Source organism: Coregonus clupeaformis, chromosome 18, assembly GCF_020615455.1.
Source record: "Coregonus clupeaformis isolate EN_2021a chromosome 18, ASM2061545v1, whole genome shotgun sequence".
NCBI lineage: Eukaryota > Metazoa > Chordata > Actinopteri > Salmoniformes > Salmonidae > Coregonus > Coregonus clupeaformis.
Genome location: NC_059209.1, coordinates 10,800,122 through 10,820,913, shown reverse-complemented (window position 1 = coordinate 10,820,913; position 20,792 = coordinate 10,800,122). Strand labels below are relative to the sequence as shown.

General features: G+C 42.8%; 1 pseudogene; it reads right to left on the bottom strand.

Annotated features, from left to right (window-relative positions):
- Positions 1–2,206: 2,206 nt before the first annotated feature.
- On the bottom strand, positions 2,207–20,639 carry LOC121587176 (annotated as a pseudogene).
- Between the last annotated feature and the right edge of the window lie 153 nt (positions 20,640–20,792).

Sequence of the window (20,792 nt, the reverse complement as noted above, 5' to 3'; positions counted from 1 at the left end):
TGAGGGAGTGTGCAATTGGCATGCTGACTGCAGGAATTCCACCAGAGCTGTTGCCAGCGAACTGAATGTTAATTTCTCTACAATAAGCCACCTCCAACGTCATTTTAGAGAATTTGGGAAGCTCATCTGTGTGCTCGTTGTCCTCCCAGGGTCTTGTGTTTATAGTTTTGTTTAGTGTAGTTAGCGGTAGCTAGCTACCTGGCTAGCTAGATAGCTAGCTTTATTGGTCCAGAGAGTAGGTTGGCTATCCTCTAGCTTCACCAGTATTTAATAATAATATAATATAATATGCCATTTAGCAGACGCTTTTATCCAAAGCGACTTACAGTCATGCGTGCATAAATTTTTGTGTGTGGGTGGTCCCGGGGATCGAACCCACTACCTTGGCGTTACAAGCGCCGTGCTCTACCAGCTGAGCTACAGATTTAACATGGATTAATTTGAGATTTTTTTGTCACTGGCCTTCACACAATACCCCATAATGTCAAAGTGGAATTATATGTTTTTTCAAAATCTTTACACATTTTTAAAAATGAAAAGCTGAAATGTCTTGAGTCAATAAGCATTCAACCCCTTTGTTATAGCAAGCCAAAATAAGTTCAGGAGTAATTAGCTAAACAAGTCACATAATAAGTTGCATGGACTCACTCTGTGTGCAATAATAGTGTTTAACATGATTTTTGAATGACTACCTCATCTCTGTACCCCACACACACAATTATCTGTAAGGTCCCTCAGTCGAGCAGTGAATTTCAAACACTGATTCAACCACAAAGACCAGGGAGGATTTCTAAAGCCTCACCAAGAAGGGCACCTATTGGTAGATGAGTAAAAAAATTAAATAAACAGACATTGAATATCCCTTTTAGCATAGTAAAGTTATTTGTTAAACTTTGGATGGTGTATTAATACACCCAGTCACTACAAAGATGCAGGCCTCCTTTCTAACTCAGTTGCCAGAGAGGAAGGAAACCACTCAGGGATTTCACCATGAGGCCAATGGTGACTTTAAAACAGTTTCAGAGTTTAATGGAAGAAACCTGAGGATGAATCAACAACATTGTAGTTATTCCACGATACTAACCTAATTGCCAGAGTGAAAAGAAAGAAGCCTGTATAGAATAAAAATATTCCAAAACATGCATCCTGTTTGCAGCAAGGCAGTAAAGTAATACTGCAAAGAATGTGGCAAAGCAAATAACTTTTGTCCTGAATACAAAGTGTTAGGTTTGGGGCAAATCCAATACAACACATTACTGAGTACCATTCTCCATATTTTCAAGCATAGTGGTGGCTGCATCATGTTATGGGTATGCTTGTAATCATTAAAGACTGGGGAGTTGTTCAGGATAAAAAATAAATGGAATGGAGCTAAGCACAGGCAATATCCTAGAGGAAAACCTGGTTCAGTGTGTGCTTTCCACCAGACACTGGGAGATGAATTTACCTTTCAGCAGTACAATAACCTAAAACACAAGAACAAATCTACAGTGGAGTTGCTTACCAAGAAAACAGTGAATGTTCCTGAGTGTCCGAGTTACAGTTTTGACTTAAATATATTTGAAAATCTATGGGAAGACCTGAAAATGGTTGTCTACCAATGATCAACAACTAATTTGACAGATCTTGAAGAATTTTGAAAAGAATAATGGGCAAATGTTTATATTTAACTTAAAAATATATAGAAATCATCCCTGTATGATGCATTTTGCAAAACGCAGCATCATATGATGCAAAACACAGCATCATATGATGCAAAATCCAACATATGGGGATGATTTCTGTATTTTGAAAGTTACATATCTTGATAACTTGATTGCTGACAAGCAAAACCTTTTGGGACTATGTCAACAATGGACTAATGAAACAAATACCAAAATATAGTTTTTGGGTGGAGTTTTCCTTTAAGACTTACACATTGAATAAAACATGAATGCAATTACACACAATTGTTCAAAAGCGCTTCAACACCACTCCATAATGATTAATTAAAACAGTTTTCAGGACTCTGTCCAATAGTGTATGATTAGAGGGAAAGAATATGCATGAAGTTAAAATGCTCCATCATTCTTGCCAATGCAGGTTAGTCGAACAAGTCCAAGTTTGTAGTGTGGTAGTACTGTAGCTACTAGTTGACAGGAGGTTGTACAAATGGGGCTTTAGAGAGACAGTAAGGAGTAGTGAAGTCCCGGCTGACCAGGACCTCTCAACCCTCCTTTCCAAAGTTGTTTGTGAACTTCCTGACCTTAAACAAGTCCTCCATGTTGACTGTGGGTCGCGTGGTGGATAGTGAGCGCAGCATGTAAGACTGGAGGGCAGAGGGACACAGAGAAGACAAACAAAAGCATGAGCATGGTTCAGCAATTACACAAATGTGAGAGTCAGTGTGAAATACCTGGACGTCTATGTTGAAACAACATGTACCAGCATGTTTGTGAGCAGTGAATGTGAATGTCAGTGAACATAGTGAGTATGTACAGTCGTGGTCAAAAGTTTTGAGAATGACACAAGTATTGGTCTTCACAAAGTTCGCAGCTTCAGTGTTATGAGATATTTTTGTCAGATGTTACTATGGTATACTGAAGTATAATTACAAGCATTCCATAAGTGTCAAATGCTTTTAACAATTACATTAAGTTTATGCAAAGAGTCAATATTTGCAGTGTTGACCCTTCTTTTTCAAGACCTCTGCAATCCGCCCTGGCATGCTGACTGATGGCAGCCCATTCTTACATAATCAATGCTTGGAGTTTTGTCAGAATTTGTGGGGTTTTGTTTGTCCACCCGCCTCTTGAGGATCGACCACAAGTTCTCAATGGGATTAAGGTCTGGGGAGTTTCCTTGCCATGGACCCAAAATGTTGATGTTTTGTTCCCCGAGCCACTTAGTTATCACTTTTGCCTCATGGCAAGGTGCTCCATCATGCTGGAAAAGGCATTGGTCGTCACCAAACTGTTCTTGGATGGCTGGGAGAAGTTACTCTCGGAGGATGTGTTGGTACCATTCTGTATTCATGACTGTGTTCTTAGGCAAAATTGTGAGTGAGCCCACTCCCTTGGCTGAGAAGCAACCCCACACATGAATGGTCTCAGGATGCTTTACTGTTGGCATGACACAGGACTGATGGTAGCGCTCACCTTGTCTTCTCCGGACAAGGTGTTTTCCGGATGCCCCAAACAATCGGGAAGGGGATTCATCAGAGGAAATGACTTTACCCCAGTCCTCAGCAGTCCAATCCCTGTACCTGTTGCAGAATATCAGTCTGTCCCTGATGTTTTTCCTGGAGAGAAGTGGCTTCTTTGCTGCCCTTCTTGACACCAGGACATCCTCCAAAAGTCTTCGCCTCACTGTGCGTGCAGATGCACTCACTCCTGCCTGCTGCCATTCCTGAGCAAGCTCTGCACTAGTGGTGCCCCGAACCCGCAGCTGAATCAACTTTAGGAGACGGTCCTGACGCTTGCTGGACTTTCTTGGGCGCCCTGATGTCTTCTTCACAACAATTGAACCTCTCTCCTTGAAGTTCTTGATGATCCGATAAATGGTTGATTTAGGTGCAATCTTACTAGCAGCAATATCCTTGCCTGTGAAGCCCTTTTTGTGCAAACAATGATTACGGCACATGTTTCCTTGCAGGTAACCATGGTTAACAGAGGAATAACAATGATTTCAAGCACCACCCTCCTTTTAAATCTTCCAGTCTGTTATTCTAACTCAATCAGCATGACAGAGTGATCTCCAGCCTTGTCCTCGTCAACACTCTCACCTGTGTTAATGAGAGAATCACTGACATGATGGCAGCTGGTCCTTTTGTGGCAGGGCTGAAATGCAGTGGAAATGTTTTTTGGGGATTAAGTTAATTTTCATGGCACAGAGGGACTTTGCAATTAATTGCAATTCATCTGATCACTCTTCATGACATTCAGGAGTATATGCAAATTGACATAATCAAAACTGAGGCCGCAGACTTTGTGAAAATTAGTATTTGTGTCATTCTCAAAACTGTATGTGGTATGAATGTGTGTTTCTCACCATGCAGAGGACGGGGTCCAGCAGCTTGTCACTAGGCGATCATGGGGCCAGAAGTTCATCCACCATCAATTGACTGTTGGCATGGGATGGCCCTCACATTATAAACAACATGCTACAATATCTTAAATCTCCTTAATAGTAGAGAAAGAGATACAAGTCCAAGTTTGGTGTACAAGAGTTGACTCAAGTAGAGTTACTATATCGTGTGTATAAATTACCTTTTTGAAGAGTATGGCTGACTGCACTTTCCTGACAGGCTGCATAAGGGCATCTCGTACGATGAGGCTGATGTCGGCCCCAGAGTAGCCTTCTGTCTTTTTGGCAAGCTTACACAGGTCTGTGTCAATCAGGCTGTGGGGTGTGTTGCCCAGGTGCAGCCGGAACATCTGGGACCTAGCGGGGTCACCTGGGAGAGGGATGTAGATACGCTTCTCAAACCTGATGGTGACATAATGCACTGATGAGAATGCTTGATAATGACTTTATTGTATCCGACAGGAAATTATTTTTGTTTAAACAGTACAACACAAAACATTTCCTATTTAATATATTTTGTTCTGCAAACATTTCAAGACAAATGTAGCAGAGTTAGTCCTGAGAAACTTCAATTAACCACCCTCCATGTTTCAACATTGTTATGATGAGTTTCTAGGGTATCAAGTAATTCATGATGCAAGAAGATATTTAACACTTAGATGGAGAGTTCATTCAAATATTGAATAGGTACCGTGGTTCGTTAACAAAAGGAACATGCTCTGCCTCTTGCCATTCCGAACTACTGAACAAAGAAAATATCTCAGTTTATATACCTTCTGTTACACATTTCTTCAACAACATCTGTTAACCCTCAGTGGGCACTCCCTTCTTTGATGGTATTACCCTGTACCCAAGTCAGTATATCATGTCCATCAATCATTGTAATATAAACCACCAGTAAGCTCCCTTGACATAATGGAATCCTTGTTATTCAGACACTGTGGCACCAAGTCACTTATCTACTAAATGTAACCTGTTCCCACCACCATGAAAAGACATCATAACAAACATCCACTTCAAGATGGCGGCAGGGGAGTTTCGCTGAGCGTGTTGTGTCACACTGTTTGTTTGTTTCAATTGTTACAAGTTTTTATTACTTAGCAAAACCGTTATAGGCTGCGAGAGTTGTCATTAAACAACAGGCAAAATCTAAAATCCTACAGGATCAAAGCGTTAAAATCGCTAGTAAACCAAGCAGTGACATCTGCTGGTTTCTACACGAGGAGATAGTGCTGGTGTGGTGCCCTCCCTGAAAGCCGAGAGGATACATCTGTGCTGTGACTGACTGTTGTGCGGATTAGCCTTGGATACTCCTCGAAGGTCAGGTTTTTCATCTGTGTTCCGTCAATCTACCCCAGTCCTCTAACTCCTCTCCTGCCTTGCTGTGCTTTGTGGTGGAAGCTGGAGGTCGGTATCTATGGAAAGCCAAAAGGTTCAACTCGTCTTACCCGGAAGACGTCTTAACACTTGTAATTATCATTTTTCACTTGCTTTGTTCAAGTGTCAAATGTTATTTTCGTTACATGTGTTTTTTTCACTTGTCCAGTGTGCGTTTACAGGTGATTTGAACGCTTGTAATGATCATTTTCCACTTGCTTTTATCAAATGTCAAAAGTCATTTTTACCTGTGTTCATTACACCTGTTTAGTGTGCATTTACAGGTGATTAGAATGATTGTTATGGTCATTTTTATACGTATTATTTACACCTGTCCAGTGTGCATTTACAGGTGATTAGAACGCTTGCTATGGTCATTTTTACACGTGTTCATTACACCTGTTTAGTGTGCATTTACAGGTGATTAGAACGCTCTAACCCAGAGACTCTGTCTATAGTCTTGCGCCAGAGACTGGTTGGGCCGATGCCCGGCCACAAGGGGGCACCACTACATCCAGCCAGCTCCCTTCCCCAGGGATTTGGGGGGAGAGGGCCAGAGAGGGCAGAGGCTGACCTAGGGAGGGGGGTCCTGACCCCCGGAGAGGGGTGCCTACCCCCGCCCACCGCCACCAGTACATCCAGCCAGCTTCCTGCACCAGGGAGATAAGGGGAGAGGGCTGAGGTCGACCAAGGGAGGGGGGGCCGTCCCCCAGAGAGGGGGGCCGATCCCCGCCCACAGCAACCAGGGGGCGCCAATACTTCCACCCAGCTCCCTTCCCCAGGGAGGTTGCCCGACCCCCGCCAGCAGCCACCAGGTGGCGCCATTACATCCAGCCAGCTCCCTGCCCCAGGGATATGGGGGGAGAGGGCCTGAGAGAGCTGAGGCCGACCCAGGGAGGGGGGCCAACCCCCTGCCCTCGACCACCATGCAGTGCCACTACATTCACCCTGCTCTCTGCACCAGGAAGAGTGGGGGAGACGGCCAGAGAGGGATGGGCCAACCCAGGGAGGGGGGCCGACCGCCGAAGAGAGGGCCCGACCCCTGCCCGTGGCCACCAAGGGGCACCACTAAATACACCCAGAGAGGGCTGGGGCCAACCCAGGGAGTGGGAGCCGACCCCCGAACAGGGGGGGCTGACCTCCGCCAGCTCCCTGCCCCAAGGAGGCGCCATTACATTCAGCCTGCTCCATGCACGGGCTGGGGAAAACTAGGGAGGGGGGTTGATCCCCGGCCACAGTCAAGGCCTCCAGGGGGCGCCACTACATCCAGCCTGCTCCCTGTCCCAGTTATAGAGAGAAATAGTAATGTCGTCTTTTTGTAAGCACTAACTCCGCCATGGTTTGTTCGAACAGCCTATGGGGTAATGAATGGTGTTTTTGTAGGGGGGTTTGATAATCGCCGAAAATTACTTATTACGGGCATAGGAAATGTTATATGTTTTGTTCTATGAGATAATCTTCATCAGCTAATGTCACATTTTGTGATTTTGTAATCCTTTATGTATTGAAAAAAAGCACATAAAGGCTTCATAATTGATAAAGGTCATGTTAATAGACTGTTATTATCTCATAGAAGAAAACGTATAAGATCTCCAACGGTTCTCCTTGTTCTGTGGGATGTTTGGTGTAGCTCAGTTGGTAGAGCATGGCGCTTGCAACGCCAGGGTTGTGGGTTCGATTCCCACGGGGGGCCAGTATGAAAAAATGTATGCACTCACTAACTGTAAGTCGCTCTGGATAAGAGCGTCTGCTAAATGACTGAAATGTAAATGTAGTTATCATCTAGGGTACCATGTGATAATAAAGCACATCCCAATGCTGCCCATTCTATCTCATCAAAATGCATACAGGTACTTTATGACCTTTGACCCCCCCAAGATGGAGCTGTCATTAACATTCCAATTATTTCATACCTTATTTCATACCTCAAGTTAATAACATATCAATTGTCTTATTTTGCCTTAGATTGTTCCCTGATAATACATTAATTTATGTTGTCTGGAATTTTTGCCTCTGAAGTAATAAGTCAATGTGAAAACAAATCCCCTCCATTGTACATTCATTATTTTATAGAAACAATATGTTCCTCCAGCCTTTGTCTTGAATAGTGATTTCCTACTCATTCTAATGACACTATATATCCACTGGATGGGGGTGTTTTGACTAAAGTACCTACTTTTCCAAAAACCCATCTGTTTGATTATTAGATTAATGTATTAATAGTCACTACCCTTTCCAAGCCACAAAGTCTGGATGAAAATATTGTTTCTACAAAGGAATTAATAAACTGTTGAGGAGGCTGCAGTGGAGGAAGGACCTGGGTCATTCCAAAGCCCTTTTATTCTGGAACAGAGTAATAAATGAAATGAAATCAAGCATTATTTATATAGCACATTTCAGACATGAATGCAACACAATGCACTTCACACGAAAAAACTATGAAAATAAAAACACAAATATTTACTACACAAGAAACAAAAGAATAACAATTTTAATCTAAAAGACTAAAAAAGCACCCTAAGGAAAAGTAAAGCTAAAAAGGTGTTTTAAGATCACTTTTAAATATGTCCACACCTAGGTTTTTTACCTAGTGTTTTATCTTTTTTGACAGTGAATTAAAATGTGCAGCCAGATTCACTCTGTGCTTTGGCTTCAATAATAAGTACCTCGGTCTTGTCTTGATTTAGCTGGAGGAAGTTGTGAGCCATCCAATTATTTAAATACTGTGTGTGTTGCTTTATCAACAAAGTAGCATAACAATGGTTGGACTGTGAAAACCATGACAAATATTAACAGGCTGCATATATGTCCTGAGCAAATTATTCAAGCCATTGCACAAAATATAAATAGGGAATAGGCATTTTTTATTATTCATGGTGACTAATAAGCCCAAACTGTAGGCTAGGCCATGATATATGTTATACAATATTTAAAATGTATATATAAAATAAAAAAATTACACTACATTGGGGAAAATAAGTAGTGTGTACACTTTACCACTGGTGTAAAATTCCAAATGCACTTTGATGTGCTAAACTGTGTACGCAACCAATACACTTTTATTTGATTTGATCACTATTTGAAGCCCCCATTGCCACAACAATTGAAGTGTCATTTAATTTAGAACGGACATGAAATTGCTTTTTTTATATACAGTCAGCCACCTTGCATACATCATTCACAAATGTAAAAAATATATATATATATCATAGCAATTTATAATATCCCAATCCAAATAGATATTAATATCAAGAACACTAATGGCTAAGCAAAGGGAGCTAGGAAAGGTAGAGGAGCTAGAATTGAAAAGGAGGAAAGGAAAGGGAGATGGCAAAGAAAGGGAGCTAGGATATGAGGAAAATAAATGGTGAAAGGGAACCGTTAAAGGAGAAAAGGAAAGGAAGCACAGAAACGATAGGAAAGGAAATGAGGAAAGGAAGCTTGGAAAAGGAGTAGTAGAGGAAAGGGAGTTAAGAACAAAACAGAACTGAACAGCATTTGCAGTAAACGGTTTCTGTTACAAAACGTTTTGTGACAGACTAAATGTTTTGCAATAGAATTTGTGTAGTGAATACACCCCCTTTATCTCCTGGGGCACTTTCAGTAGGCAAAAGTTGTGAAACGTCAATGTCATGAATAGAGCTGACATGATTTGTTATTATATAGTCAGCGAGGCATGTTTGTTCCACACAATACATTTCTATCTAAAGGTTCCACAAAAAGTGTCAGAATAAGGTAAGGAAAATGGATTTCAAGAAAAGGAATTCATAATGACAGACTACTGCTGATTCTGATACAGAACATGGTCGTGACTGGATACCACAGTATCACTCAAAAAGTGTTGGCTTGTGTGAACAACCCATTTGTGATTCCCAGGTGAGGCTCCTTCCCAACTTCAGACAAACCCCAGGTCAGGACATACTGCATGGTGACTATTCGTGCATTTCCCTGTGAAAAAAGCAACACAGGAAACACAGTAAAGTTTAGAATAATTCCTGTTTTTCAGTAGTAGTTGATGTTAATTATGTAATGTAAAATAGTAAGAGAAATCATTCTTTATACTCTACATTCATACTTGAATGTCCCTGCAGATTCTTCTAAACACTGGACCCTGGCCAGTATTAATCTTCATCTTATATTACTGAATGGCATGTTAGTGGGAAGACACTTAAATAGAACAGGCCTTTGCTGACAAGCATCTGAAATACCATAACCTTGTATCACGCTCGGACAGCCTTAGATATAAGTGCAAGTTGATGGCACTGATATTTTGCCGTCTCTGCCACATACATAGGCTTACGGTATGTGGCCTTCAGATTGCAGGCCTGTCTAAGAGTAGAGCAAAGCAACTGGTGAAGTGCTAATCTGTTTCTGCTGTTATGGGCAGCCTAGCTGTGTGGAAAAAGGCGATTTACTGCTCTGTTTCAGCTGTTATGGGCAGCCTAGCTGTGTGGAGAAAGGAGATGTACTACGTTGTTTCAGCTGTTATGGGCAGCCTAGCTGTGTGGAGAAAGGAGATGTACTACGTTGTTTCAGCTGTTATGGGCAGCCTAGCTGTGTGGAGAACAAGGTACTGCTCTGTTTCAGCTGTTATGGGCAGCCTAGCTGTGTGGAGAAAAGAGATGTACTACGTTGTTTCAGCTGTTATGGGCAGCCTAGCTGTGTGGAGAACAAGGTACTGCTCTGTTTCAGCTGTTATGGGCAGCCTAGCTGTGTGGAGAAAGGAGATGTACTACGTTGTTTCAGCTGTTATGGGCAGCCTAGCTGTGTGGAGAACAAGGTACTGCTCTGTTTCAGCTGTTATAGCAGCCTAGCTGTGTGGAAAACAAGGTACTGCTCAGTTTCAGCTGTTATAGTAGCCTAGCTGTGTGGAAAACAAGGTACTGCTCAGTTTCAGCTGTTATAGCAGCCTAGCTGTGTGGAGAACAAGGTACTGCTCTGTTTCAGCTGTTATAGCAGCCTACATTTACATTTTAGTCATTTAGCAGACGCTCTTATCCAGAGCGACTTACAGGAGCAATTAGGGTTAAGTGCCTTGCTCAAGGGCACATCGACAGATTTTTCACCTAGTCGGCTCGGGGATTAGAACCAGCGACCTTTCGGTTACTGGCACAACGCTCTTAACCACTAAGCTACCTGCCGCCTCCTGCTACCTCCACCAGCCTAGCTGTGTGGAGAACAAGGTACTGCTCTGTTTCAGCTGTTATAGCAGCCTAGCTGTGTGGAGAACAAGGTACTGCTCTGTTTCAGCTATTATAGCAGCCTAGCTGTGTGGAGAACAAGGTACTGCTCTGTTTCAGCTGTTATAGCAGCCTAGCTGTGTGGAGAACAAGGTACTGCTCTGTTTCAGCTGTTATAGCAGCCTAGCTGTGGGGAGAAAGGAGATTTTTGTATCCTTGTCCTTTTTTCGTTTTTTCCAAGACTTTTGAAAAAATGTCATAATTGTTAATGTAATGTAATTTGTGGATTCAAATAAAGTACCGGTATGTAATGTAATCTTAAATGACATGTTTGCATGCATGTGTGGTTTAAGTGAGGGATCAACAGCGTGGCCACTTTTGTTGGGTTGTATAGCAGAAATCTCACAATGAAAGCAGTGTGTGTGTGTGCGTGTGTGTGTGCGTGTGTGTGTGTGTTCCCTCCAATACAGTATGTCAGAGGTTGGCAACCCTGGTCCTGGAGTGCTGCAGTTACTTCATGTTTTTGATTAATTGACCTGGAAGACCAGGTGTGTTGAATTAAGGCAATAACTGAACTGATCAATTAGCTCAGTAGCTCAGGGTTTGGGGTAGAAAAAAAGGGTATAGGGGAAAGACTGGGGAGCAGAGGCAGGTAGGCCAAACCCTTCATACAAAGAGACGTGGCAAAATAATGTTGGCAAGTTGTGATGCCTTGAGGAAGCTTCTGTCTTCCTTTTACACTCAACAATGTCTATGTGTTTATGCATATACATGAAATACTTGTTGTGGTATTCATATAATTACCTGATGCTTGTCTGTCCACCAAGATCCCACACCTGGAACTTCAGGTTCTTGTAAGTCACAGTCTCCACGTTGAAGCCGATTGCTGTACAACACAATGACAGAGATTAAACACCTTGTGCTATGAGCACACGTCAAAGAAAGGAATGCCCTTTAACCATCCACTGTATTTATGACATGTGGAAAGACCATTTATTATTGTGGAGCACACAACAATCAATTCTCCCTGTATGCACCTGGAACTAGGCAACATAACGTGCGTGAACCACCTTTCCAAGTAGAAAGTTACGTACTGGGAATGGTGGTGGGCACCTCTCCAAACAGCAGGTGGTACAGGAGGATGGTAGTTATACCCGCTCCAGTATGCAGCGGTAGAAGTTCAAGTAATGCTACTGTAGTGTAATGCTACTGTAGTGTCATTCTACTGTAGTGATTGAGGGAGAGAAGTTGAACCAGGGCTGCTTACCCTGGACCAAAGTAGGGTAAGCACACTTGCCAATAGCTATATCACCAGTATCTTTGTGTAGACCTATCCTGTTCTTTCTGTGCCATAAAGGTCCAGACCTCTTGGTAGATGTCAAGCAAGCATACAGGGATGCTACACAGGGTTACTACTGTATGTGTCTCTGACATACATCCAGTGTCTCATTCCTGCCTTTGACCAATAAATAGCTAGCTGGGTTAGCCCACAAATTAGCTAACATTGTAGCTGGCATTAAAAAGATAGCAAAGTCAGTTTCAGTAACATAACGATGATGCCTTGCATTTCTATCACAAGTTGCTGGGCTCAGTTGGCATGAAATGGCAAATGACTTGTCAGAAAGGGGCGACATCTTTACTATGAAATGTGTAAACGAACTGGGTACAACACCCTCTTTGCTAGTCAGTATAAAATAAAGTTAACCAGCTAGCTAACTAACATACAATAGAAAGGTATGGGAAGCTTGTTAGCACAACATACTAGTGGACTTTCAGAAGAGAAATGCATAGTCATAAACACTACACAGTACTAGTTGTAAACCATGATGGAATGTATAGAATCATATTTAAAATCTGGAAATAAAATACAGTGGCTTGCGAAAGTATTCACCCCCCCTGGCATTTTTCCTATTTTGTTGCCTTACAACCTGGAATTAAAACTGATTTTTTGGGGGGTTTGTATCTTTTGATTTACACAACATGCCTACCACTTTGAAGATTCAAAATATATTTTCTTGTGAAACAAAGCAGAAATATGACAAAAAAACAGAAAACTGAGTGTGCATAACTATTCACCCTCCCAAAGTCAATACTTTGTAGAGCCACCTTTTGCAGCAATTAAAGCTGCAAGTCTCTTGGGGTATGTCTCTATAAGCTTGGCACATCTAGCCACTGGGATTTTTGCCCATTCTTCAAGGCAAAACTGCTCCAGCTCCTTCAAGTTGGATGGGTTCCGCTGGTGTACAGCAATCTTTAAGTCATACCACAGATCTTCAACTGGATTGATGTCTGGGCTTTGACTAGGCCATTCCAAGACATTTAAATGTTTCCCCTTAAACCACTCAAATGTTGCTTTAGCAGTATTTCTTAGGGTCATTGTCCTGCTGGAAGGTGAACCTCTGTCCCAGTCTCAAATCTCTGGAAGACTGAAACAGGTTTCCCTCAAGAATTTCCCTATATTTTGCGCCATCCATCATTCCTTCAAGTCTGACCAGTTTCCCAGTCCCTGCCGATGAAAAATATCCCCACAGCATGATGCTGCCACTACCATGCTTCACTGTGGGGATGGTGTTCTTGGGGTGATGAGAGGTGTTGGGATTGCGCCAGACATAGCATTTTCCATGATGGGCAAAAAGCTCAATTTTAATCTCATCTGACCAGAGTACCTTCTTTCATATGTTTGGGGTCTCCCACATGCCTTTTGGCGAACACCAAACGTGGTTGCTTATTTTTTTCTTTAAGCAATGGCTTTTTTCTGGCCACTCTTCCGTAAAGCCCAGCTCTGTGGAGTGTACGGCCTAAAGTGGTCCTATGGACAGATACTCCAATCTCCGCTGTGGAGCTTTGCAGCTCCTTCAGGGTTATCTTTGGTCTCTTTGTTGCCTCTCTGGTTAATGCCCTCCTTGCCTGGTCTGTGAGTTTTGGTGGGCGACCCTCTCTTGGTAGGTTTGTTGTGGTGCCATATTCTTTCCATTTGTTAATAATGGATTTAATGGTGCTCCGTGGGATGTTCAAAGTTTCTGATATTTTTTTATAACCCAACCCTGATCTGTACTTCTCCACAACTTTGTCCCTGACCTGTTTGGAGAGCTCCTTGGTCTTTATGGTGCTGCTTGCTTGGTGGTGCCCCTTGCTTAGTGGTGTTGCAGACTCTGGGGCCTTTCAGAACAGGTGTATATATACTGAGATCATGTGACAGATCATGTGACACTTAGATTGCACACAGGTGGACTTTATTTAACTAATTATGTGACTTCTGAAGGTAATTAGTTGCACCAGATCTTATTTAGGGGCTTCATAGCAAAGGGGGTGAATACATATGCACACACCACTTTACCGTTATTTATTTTATGGCATTTTTTGAAACAAGTTATTTATTTCATTTCACTTTTGGACTATTTTGTGTATGTCCATTCAATGAAATCCAAATAAAAATCAATTTAAATTACAGGTTGTAATGCAACAAAAAAGGAAAAACGCCAAGGGGATGAATACTTTTGCAAGGCACTTACAGATAGGTAACGTTAGTGAAGGAGCGCCTCCATCGATGTTTTTCGATTTTAAGCTTGCTTGAAGGAATCAATCAATGAGCTTCTATATGTGTATATACTGTATATATAAATAAATAAACATTAGTTTTTCTAAATATAAAGGCTTTACAAAAAGCTTTATGGCAACAAAGAGACCAAAGATAACCCTGAAGGAGCTGCAAAGCTCCACAGCGGAGATTGGAGTATCTGTCCATAGGACCACTTTAGGCCGTACACTCCACAGAGCTGGGCTTTACGGAAGAGTGGCCAGAAAAAAGCCATTGCTTAAAGAAAAAATAAGCAAACACGTTTGGTGTTCGCCAAAAGGCATGTGGGAGACCCCAAACATATGGAAGAAGGTACTCTGGTCAGATTAGATTAAAATTGAGCTTTTTTTTGTAAAGGCACTCATATCTATTGATATTAAGAAAGTGGCTGGCCTGGATGAATTAAACCCTTATTTTCTAAAAACTGGTGCAGAGATCATTGCTTCCTATCTCACTCATATATTAAATATTTAACTGCAGAGTAATACCATTCCAAAAGTCTGGAAAGAAGCGTATGTCACGCCTTTACAGTAACTTGCAAAAGTATTCATCCCCCTTGGCGTTTTTCCCATTTTTGTTGCATTACAACCTGTAATTTAAATTGATTTTTATTTGGATTTCATGTAATTGACATTCAAAATAGTCCAAATTGAAAAAAATTAAATGTTCAACAAATTCGAAAATAATAAATAACGGAAAAGTGGTGCGTGCATATGTATCCAACCCCTTTGCTATGAAGTCCCTAAATAAGATCTGGTGCAATCAATTACCTTAAGAAGTCACATAATTAGTTAAATAAAGTCCACCTGTGTGCAATCTAAGTGTCACATGATCTCAGTATATATACACCTGTTCTGAAAGGCCCCAGAGTCTGCAACACCACTAAACGGACCAATGAAGACCAAGGACCTCTCCAAACAGGTCAGGGACAAAGTTGTGGAGAAGTACAGATCAGGGTTGGGTTATAAAAAAAGCTGCAAAGCTCCACTGCGGAGATTGGAGTATCTGTCGATAGGACCACTTTAAGCAGTACACTCCACAAAGCTGGGCTTTACGGAAGAGTAGCCAGAAAAAAGCCATTGCTTAAGGAAAAAATAAGCAAACACGTTTGGTGTTCGCCAAAAGGCATGTTGGAGACTCCCCAAACATATGGAAGAAGGTACTCTGGTCAGATGAGACTAAAATTGAGCTTTTTGGCCATCAAGGAAAACGCTATGTCTGGCGCAAACCCAACACCTCTCATCACCCTGTGAACACCATCCCCACAGTGAAGCATGGTGGTGGCAGCATCATGCTGTGGGGATGTTTTTCATTGGCAGGGACTGGGAAACTGGTCAGAATTGAAGGAATGATGGATGGCGCTAAATACTGGGAAATTCTTGAGGGGAACCTGTTTCAGTCTTCCAGAGATTTGAGACTGGGACAGAGGTTTACTTTCCAGCAGGACAATATAATATAATAATATGCCATTTAGCAGACGCTTTTATCCAAATGTGTCCAGTCATGTGTGCATACATCTTTACGTATGGGTGGTCCCGGGGATCGAACCCACTACCCTGGCGTTACAAGCACCGTGCTCTACCAATTGAGCTACAGAGGACCACAATGACCCTAAGCATACTGCTAAAGCAACACTCGAGTGGTTTAAGGGGAAACATTTAAATGTCTTGGAATGGCCTAGTCAAAGCGCAGACCTCAATCCAATTGAGAATCTGTGGTATGACTTAAAGATTGCTCTACACCAGCGGAACCCATCCAACTTGAAGGATCTGGAGCAGTTTTGCCTTGAAGAATGGGCAAAAATCACAGTGGCTAGATGTGCCAAGCTTATAGAGACATACTCCAAGAGACTTGCAGCTGTAATTGCTGCAAAAGGTGGCTCTACAAAGTATTGACTTTGTGGAGGGATGAATAGTTATGCATGCTCAAGTTTTCTGTTTTATGGTCTTATTTCTTGTTTGTTTCACAATCAAAAATATTTTTCATCCTCAAAGTGGTAGGCATGTTGTGTAAATCAAATGATACAAACCCCCAAAAAATCAATTTTAATTCCAGGTTGTAAGGCAAGCCACTGTACATAAGGTTGGAGATCCGTCCCAGTTGGATAACTTTCATCCCATATCTAAACTGTCTGCACAGGCAAAAGTTTTGGAAAACCTGTTGAACTCACAGTTGAAAGACTTTCTTTATAATAACTCAGTTTTATCTCAATTCCATTCAGGGTTTAAGAGCCAAGCATGCTCAGGACAAGATAAATCACTGTGTTTCACTTTTTATTGACTTATCGAAGGCCTTCGACACTGTTGACCATGCCCTGCTGTTGTATAGACTAAAACGTTGGTTTAAGTGTTCATGCATTGGATTTGTTCCAAAACTACCTTTCTGACAGAACACCGTGTGCAGCACAGGAGGGTATGAAATATGAGTTTCGAAGGCTTACAAAAGGAGTTCCCCTAGTCTCAATTTTAGGTCTGATCCTTTTTACACTGTATATAAATGATATAGGGAAGACTGTTGACTCTGCCAATCTCCATCTGTATGCTGATGACACAATTATTTATTATAGTGCATCTAATATTGAGAAGGCTTTTCAGGACTTACAGTTGGCTTTTGATGTTATTCAAAGGCAGCTTTTTGAATTGAAACTACATTTATGGTTTTCTCTTCCCTGAAAGTAAACAGATGGAGTCACTTGCAGCTTTTAACTATAAAAGGCCAGCAAATTGATAGGGTCCCCTCCTATAAGTATCTTGGGATTTGGTTAGATGAAAAGCTGAATTTCTAACAGCACATTGATAACTTGACCAATAAACTGAAGTTGAAATTGGGTTTCTATTTTAGGAACAGATCTTTGATCTTGTTCAAAGCACTTTTTTTATCAATGTTGGATTATGGTGATATTGTCTATATGCAGGCCTCAGAAAGTACCTTAAAAACTTTGGACAGAGTGTATCATGGTGCTTTAAGATTTATTACAAATGCTAGATCACTCACCTGTGACCATGTGATTTGTATGCTATGGTGCAATGGACCTCTCTCTCCACCAGGAGGCTAAAGCACTGGTACACTTTTGTGTACAAAGCATTGATAGGACAACTCCCTTTGTATCTCTGTTCCTTACTGACCAGATCAGTCACTCAATACAGTCTTCGTTCACAGTCGCTGCTGTCGTTGTCTGTTCCTAAGGCTAGAACTGAGATGGGGAAACAATATTTAAGACTCTTACCTCTGAATCCTGTGTTTAGTACTGACCTGCACTCCGTCGTGGCTGAAAAAGAGGCGGGTGTCGGCTGCGGTGGCCATCTGCAGACAGGTAGCTCTGCCCCACACGGGAGACTTCCTTATAAGGAGGGTAAAGGACTGTCTCTAACTGCTCTGGTAGCAGTCACTGAACACGTCTAGAGAGAGAGAGAGAGGAAGGGGTTAACATTCAACATTTCTCAACTCGACATCCCTAGCCGCAGCATGTGTTTACGGACATATTCAATCTCTCCCTTTCCCAGTCTGCTGTTCCCACATGCTTCAAGATGGCCACCATTGTTCCTGTACCCAAGAAAGCAAAGGTAAGTGAAGTAAATTACTATCGCCCCGTAGCACTCACCTCTGTCATCATGAAGTGCTTTGAGAGACTAGTCAAGGATCATATCACCTCTACCTTACCTGTCACCCTGGACCCACTTCAATTTGCTTACCGCCCCAATAGATCCACAGACGATGCAATCGCCATCACACTGCACACTGCCCTATCCCATCTGGACAAGAGGAATACCTATGTAAGAATGCTGTTCATTGACTATAGCTCAGCATTCAACACCATAGTACCCTCCAAGCTCATCATTAAGCTCGAGGCCCTGGGTCTGAACCCCGCCCTGTGCAACTGGGTCCTGGACTTCCTGACGGGCTGGAAACAACATCTCCACTTCTCAGATCCTCAACACAAGGGTGCGTGCTCAGCCCCCTACTGTACTCCCTGTTCACCCATGACTGCGTGGCCAAGCACGCCTCCAACTCAATTATCAAGTTTGCAGACGACACAACAGTAGTAGGCTTGATTACCAACAATGACGAGACCGCCTACAGGGAGGAGGTGAAGGCTCTGGGAGTGTGGTGACAGGAAAATAACCTCTCACTCAATGTCAACAAAACAAAGGAGATGATCGTGGACTTCATGAAACAGCATAGGGTGCACCCCCCTATCCACATTGACGAGACCGCAGTGGAGAAGGTGGAAAGCTTCAAGTTCCTTGGCGTACGCATCACTGACAAACTGAAATGGTCCACACACGCAGACAGTGTGGTGAAGAAGGCGCAACAGAGCCTCTTCAACCTCAGGAGGCTGAAGAAATGTGGCTTGACACCTAAAACCCTCACAAACTTTTAAAGATGCACAATTGAGAGCATCCTGTCGGGCTGTATCACCGCCTGGTACGGCAACTGCACCGCCCGCAACCGCAGGGCTCTCCAGAGGGTGGTGCGGTCTGCCGAACGCATTACCGGTGGAAAACTACCTGCCCTCCAAGTCACATACAGCCCCCGATGTCACAGGAAGGCCAAAAAGATAATCAAGGACATCAACCACCCGAGCCACTGCCTGTTCACCTCGCTATCATCCAGAAGGCGAGGTCAGTACAGGTGCATCAAAGCTGGGACCGAGAGACTGAAAAACATCTTCTTTCTCAAGGCCATCAGACTGTTAAATAGCTGGTTCCACCATTGGGGTGCCAGAACAGAGAAGAGCTTGGACTGGGCTGAGCGGGAGCTGATCTCCCGTAGGGGTGGGAGGGCCAAGAGACCAGAGGTGGCAGAACGGAGTGCTCGGGTTGGGGTGTAGGGTTTGAGCATAACCTGAAGGTAGAGAGGGGCAGCTCCTCTTTCTGCTCCGTAGACAAGTACCATGGTCTTGTAGTGGATGCGAGCTTCGACTGGAAGCCAGTGGAGTGTGCGCAGGAGCAGGGTGACATGGGAAGACTTGGGAAAATGGAACACCAGGTGCGCTGCATTGTTCTGGATAAATTGTAGGAGTTTGATGGCACAAACGGGGAGCCCAGTCAACAGCGATTTGCAGCAGTCCAGATGGGAGATGACAAGTGCCTGCATTATCCTGTAACTTTTCTTTAGCAAAGAAAAAGGGCTAACCATGGCCAGGTTCTCAGCCATGGTCCAGGTTCTCTCTGTCTCACTCTCCATTTTCGACAGCTCCCTCAGCATCTTACAGCCTGCTAGAGCACTGAGAACAAACTCCCCTGCCTGGGAGAGAGAGAGGGGAAGGGGGGGAGAGAGAGAGATAAATAATTTTGCCTTTTGAAACGCATCTGTGCATTTGTAGATGTGCTGTAAAGTACACCACAAGGAACCTGAAGGCCCCCACCCTCTCCAAGTTTCTCCCGTACAAAGTGTTTTACAGTTAACCAGCTAAAAAAAACAAAGTGCAAGCAATGCAGATGCAGAAGCACAGTGGCTAAGAAAAACTCCCCAGAAGGCAGGAACCTAGGATTTTTTAAAAAGAGGAACTAGGCTCCAAGGGTTGGCCAGTCCTCTTCTGGCTGTGCCAGGTGAATATTTTAAGAGTACATGTGGCCATTAAGGCGAGATTGTTATTCAAGACTTTCAAACGTTCATAAATGGTGCAACAGTTCAACACCTCAGTCAATGACAGTTGGCTTTTCATAGCCAGGCCAGGTATTCCTGAGGCATGGTCCTAGGGCTCAGGGCCCAGGTCCTACAGGAGGGGAGACATAGGGTGCGTTCGTAAATTCGCTCTGGCTATCTACTCCAATTTCAGAGCACTCTCGCCTGAGTGTGCAAAAGCGCAGAATAACTGATGAATTTACCAACGCTCAGCACCTATTGAATATGGCCAGTGTCAGTAAACGTAGGCAAAAACACGTAATTAAATAGTTGCCAGCAGCACAGTTATAGTCACCAACGCTCTGGATAACATGAAAAAACCTAACCAGCTCTGCTAGGTCGAATAAAATGGTCAGAGTGAGGTGTTCTCTCATTTGTGTCTGGAAGTAGCTAGCAAGCTAGCCAACGTTAGCCAGTTAGCTTGGGGGCTTGACTGCCGTTGTGAGGTCAGAACCCTCGGATCAACCCTACTCCTCAGCGTCCAGTGTGCGCTCTGAATGCTCCAAGAGAGAAACACTCTGAATTTACAAATGGACAATCTGACAATGTTCTGAATTTACGAATGCCCAGAGCGCACTCTGAGCGCTCTCTGGCACTCCAGATTGAATTTATGAACACACCCATAGAGAGCGAGATAGAGGAGAATTAGAGAGAACATGCATAGTTACTTTTTTTAAATTATACAGTGAATTGATATTTGTTTAATGATTTAAATAATATATTGTTTGTATTTTCAATAAATGTATGTTTAAGTAACTTTAAACTATATATTTATGTCATTTTTAATGCTTTGAACACACCGACTGCATCATTGTGCAAAATAGTATGCAGCATCATCTAGATATGTGTGCAACAAAAGTTCAACATTCACCTTCTGCTACCATTTGCATCATTGCGTTTTGGTACACCAGAAGTACATTCATTTCCAATGGAACGCTGTGTTTGCCTTGCAACATTGCGTTGCA